At 39.8% G+C, this 5143-nt stretch overlaps 1 pseudogene; it reads right to left on the bottom strand.

Annotated features, from left to right (window-relative positions):
* Positions 1 to 1283: 1283 nt before the first annotated feature.
* On the bottom strand, positions 1284 to 2878 carry LOC113616457 (T-complex protein 1 subunit zeta pseudogene; annotated as a pseudogene).
* Between the last annotated feature and the right edge of the window lie 2265 nt (positions 2879 to 5143).

The raw sequence follows: 5143 nt of genomic DNA on the forward strand, positions 1-5143 counted from the left end.
GCTAACTAGATTTATTGTGGTGGGTGATTTCACAATATATACAAATATCGAATCATTCTGGTGTGCAGCTGAAATGAATATAATGTTTTATGTCAGTTATATCTCAATTTTAAAAAAGGATACACAACGGGGAAAGGATAGTCTCTTCAGTAAATGTTGTTTGGGAAATGGTATACAGAAATGCAAAAGAATGAAATTATACCCTTATCATACACCATACACAAAATTCAACTCAAAATGGATTAAAGACTTAAATTTAAGACTTGAAACCATAAAATTCCTAGAAGAAAATGTACAGGAAAAGCTCCTTGACATTGGTCTTAGCAATGAATTTTTGGATATGACACCAAAAGCACAGACAACAAGAGCAAAAATAAACAAGTGAGACTACATTAAACTCAAAAGCTTCTGCACAGCAAAAGGAACAATCAACAAAATGAAAAAGCAACCTACAGAATATATTTGCAAATCATATACCTAATAAGCAATAAATGTTTTAAATGTCAAGCCCTCATTTATGGAAGTCTTATATTTTCCATTGGGAGAAATGATATAAAATCCCATGGTCTAACAACATAAGGTGAAAAGTATGAAAGCAGGTCAAAGAAATCAAGTTACTCTTCTGACAAACTCAAGAGAGAACTAAAGGTGTTCTTAATCCACTGTAAAATATGGTTGTAAGTTTGACAACCACAAGAAATTCAAATTGCTCAATATTGATATCTCTATGAATTATACTGACTTTAGAGGAGGAAGATGTTAAGTTTCTCAAGTATCTAGTTGAAAAATTTTTGAAAGTGTGAAAGCCTTAGTCATAAACATGTCTTATTTCACTAGAAGCATGGCAGAAATCCCAGCTATAAATTAGCAAAAGGATGTCATAAAGATGAGAGAGCATTTAGTGGGAAGGAGTGCCTGTGTGTTTATGCTGAAACTAAAGGAGGTTTTTTTTTTGGTGGTAGTGGTGTTTTTCAAGGAATATTTAATAACAAGGTAGGTAGCTTATCTAACATGTATTTTTATATCACTGAAGCTAAAGCAAAACATCCTGTTTATTGGCAAGTATGGCCTGTATGTGTACACTACAGTGCAATTTTTAAAATACTGTAATTATAATTTCAGAACCTCAGAATCTGAATAGGTGCCAGTGTTCTCTCCTTTTTTTATATGGGAAAAAAAAATCCTTTGAAAATCATTTGAAGCTTGGACAAAAATTCCATAACTATATTCTTAGGATCACTCTGTAGAGTCTGTGATTCAGATGATACAAGGGAAGCTTCAATTCAACTTTTCAGAGAAGACATTCAAGCTCTCATGATCTCATCAACCAGGAGAATGTTGGTGGCAATCACAGTGTAGGAATGAAGAAGCTGTTTCTTTATACAATAGTTATCCCTTACGCCTACTTCTGCTGCTACCATTGGCTCACCTGTATTCAAGTCTACACCCACAAGTTGACCTGATTCTGAATGTTCTGCTTGAACTTTAACTAGTGTTTCCTGAAGGTCAAAAACAGAGTTCTGAGCAAGAACCTTGGGAATCATGAGCAATGCATCAGCAAATGCTTGAACTCCAAGTTGGGCCCTGCCCTTTACACTGGGCTTGTATTTAATCAGGGCTTCTGCCATTGCCACTTCCACTGCACCAGCACCTGGAACTACACAGCCATCATCAATAGCATTTTTAACAGCTCTCAAACCATCTCTTATTGCATCTTTGATTTGAGTAAGTGTGTGCTTATTTGGTCCTTTGATCAATAATGTGACCGAGCGAGGATTGTTATATTTCTCAATAAAGGTGAACTTCTCTTCTCCCATTGTATATTCATAGACAAGTCCTGCATGTCCCAAACAATGAGGATTTAGGTTATCAAGAGAATTTAGGGCTACTCCACCACAAATAAGAGTCAGCCTTTCCATATTTCTCATTTTAGCTCTGTGCAGAGCTACTATGCCTTCTTTTGAAAGAGCATCTAAGGAAAAGGGATCAATTCCCTTTTGATTAATAACAACAAATCCTTTATCTGAATCACCACAGACTTTCGTTTGCATGTCTATCATTTTTTTAAATCTGTCTTCAATGAATTTTCTTTCAGCTTTCACTAGTTTCTCTCTCTCCTCTGCCCTCTTGTAAAAAAAAGCCAGAATTCACTTCTGTTTTTCCATATTCTAATGACACATTGCATGTGAGGATGTACGCATCTTCTACTCTCTTTTTCATATCAGGATGCCATGCCCCATGGTCCAAAATAAGACCTCTGATTAAGCTTCCATCAGTTTCAGATTTGTTTTATCTCCATGATCTCAACCATGAAGAGGTCAATAGGTTCATCTTGTTTCTTAATGGCTAAAATGGAGTCCACTACAGCCTCTGTTAAGACATCAGCAAGTTCAGCATGAACTTTAGTACGTAGAGATGTTCTGGCCACATCTATAAGTGTTTCCCTGTCCATCTCTTTGCTTAGTTTGACTTGTTCCAAAAACTGAAGTGCCTTTTCCTCTGCAGCTTCAAATCCTTCTGTAATTATTCTGGGTTGAAGACCTTCAGAAATGTAGAGATCCCCCTGCTTCAGGAGCTCTCCAATGATTAGGACATTGGAAGTAATACCATCACCAGTTATGTCATCCTGGGCTGTTGCTACTTTGGCTATTAAGGAGGCTGTTGCATGTTGAATTTGCATTTCATGAAGCAGCACATTTCCATCTTTAGTGAGCTTGATGTCTCCAGCACCAGAAACAAGCATCTTCATGGTGCCCTTAGGCCCCAAGTTGTTCCTCAGCACGTATTGCATCCCCCAGGCCACACTGATGTTGACAGCCAACGCCGTGTGGGCTCAGGCCACCTCAGCCTTGGGGTTCAGGGTCTTCCTGGCCGCCATAGCTGACCCAGCAGAAGAAAGTGAGGGAACCCGGTGTCTGGAAAGCCCAGAGCCAGTTCAGCATGGCTGGGAGGCGCTATCCAGGTCTTCTGGAGAGGGAGTTTTCTTTTTTATTGTTTGAATATTTAAATAGTGTTAACAGCTTGTGAAATTTCTTTTTACTTAGGTCACTGATAATAATAAGAAAATCTTCCAAATACAGACAAATGAGAACTATTTCTTCTTTTTTTATTATATATTTGTTTATTTTGGCTGCACTGGGTCTTAGTTGCGGCATGTGAGATCTTAGTCGCGGCATGCGAGATCTTTAGTTGAGGCATGCATGTGGGATCTAGTTCCCTGACTAGGGATCGAACCTGGACCCCCTGCACTGGGAGCACAGAGTCTTACCCACTGGACCACCAAGGAAGTCCCTGAGAACTATTTCTTAGACATTTTCGTTTCACCTCTATTATGTAAAAATTGAAGCCATATGAGGATTCAAGCTGAATCATTTACTACCTCAACTCAGTGGACAGTCGCCACTCCTTCACTACAGTTTGGGCTTTAAAGATCTAGTATAAGATAAAATGAAATACATCTCAACAACTCTGTAGGGAAAATAGGTCAGTCTTATTGTTCAATTCTTTTGGTTTGAGATCCCTTACAGAACTCATATCCCCTTTAAATACAGCTGCCACCAGTCAATATGATTTTTTTTAATTCATTTTTTCCTGGTCCTGAGTTACTGAACTTTGGCCACAAATTGCATTGTATTTAGGGCCTCTCCATCTCACCTCTAAACTTAAGTTTATGTGAAAACGGAAATCTAATCCTTTAATATATCTTGACTGGAGGCATAAGTATGGTGCCGTTTTTTAAAATATGATCTTTTATGCCTCTAATCTCACTGAAAGTCAGGCTGGTCAGTTCTTTTTAATGTTCTCTGGGGAATCATCCCTCCTTTCTGAAGCCCTCAATTAAGTCTGAGTTCAAACCACCTACAGGAAAATGGCTCTTCCACCATTTACATCTCCCTTTGCAAACCTGCCTTAAACAATATGGCCCCGATCAACAATCCTAGTGACCTTGAAGAGACAGCAGTGTGTGGTGGCTTGAAGTGAGATCTTAGTTCCTGCCCAGGAAATGAACCTGGGTAGCCTGGGTGAAAACCAGGAATCCTAGCCACCAGTCCACCAGGGGCTACAGGCTAGAAGCAAAGTTGGCTTTTGCTGGCTTTGCCCCTGTTGAAAAATGAATTTCTCAGGGAGGCAAAAACTGTAAAAACACATATAAAGTTTATAATTAGAGACACTGCACAAGTGGGAGAGCACACAGAGAAACAGTTTGTTTGGTTAAGACAGAAGCAAGGCAGAGATGCACACCCAGAGAGAAAGGGTGTGGGCGTCCTCCCTAACAAGGAGGAGAGCACCAGAGAGGTGACTCAAATCACTCATATAGGGCAGTTCTTCCTGGTCTTTGTTTACCTTTGGCTAATTATCTCACTTCTTTTTCCACACCTGACCTGTCTTAGATCCCTTCCCGACATGCGTGCACATCCTTTTGTCAAGAGGGATTTCAGCACAGAGGACTATGGGGAGGTTGACACACCTATTATGGGGTGGTGCCCCCTCCCTTTTTGACCCCCGAGGAGCCTTTCTGCGGATGTGTAGTCGGGGAGGTCTCCTTGACCTCAAGAATAAGAAATACATGGTCTCTTTATTTTTTGTCCAAGCAGGACTCAGCCCCTCCTTGCTCCCGCCATTATCTTTATCTTGGAGTATCTGTCCATAGGGGACAGATTCCAGCTGCTCAGCCTGGGGCCCATCTATCTCCTTCTTCACTAGCACTTATGAGTTCCAACAGTCACAATAGAAGCAGTGACCATGGAGGATATGCTTTGCAACAAAGAGGTTTCGCTCTGATTTTCGGTTGGGTCTGTTGATGCAAAACAAGGTGGAAAGTGGAGGAAATCCTTTGACTAATTAAGCCAAGAAAGTACCATAGCTTCCATTTGTTGGATGTTTCAGATAAATAGTCTTTGAGCTTGATATGTGTGGAACAGCTCAAATGCTCCATTTTGTAGCTCACTTGTGGGAACAGATCAAGCCCTCAGGTTCCCCTGATGTGTGTGTTTCTTACTGAAAGTAGTGTCTTTACTTATTTTTATTTTTTTCTTCAGATTTAAATAACATAAGCTTAAGAATGTGGAATGGGGTGGGGAAGAGCCAAATATGTAATTTTATGAGTAAAAGCACTTGAAATTAAATCATCCCGGGGAATTAA

Source organism: Aethalodelphis obliquidens, unplaced genomic scaffold, assembly GCF_003676395.1.
Source record: "Aethalodelphis obliquidens isolate GAN/ISIS:26980383/991018 unplaced genomic scaffold, ASM367639v1 scaffold141, whole genome shotgun sequence".
Classification (NCBI taxonomy): Eukaryota; Metazoa; Chordata; class Mammalia; order Artiodactyla; family Delphinidae; genus Aethalodelphis; species Aethalodelphis obliquidens.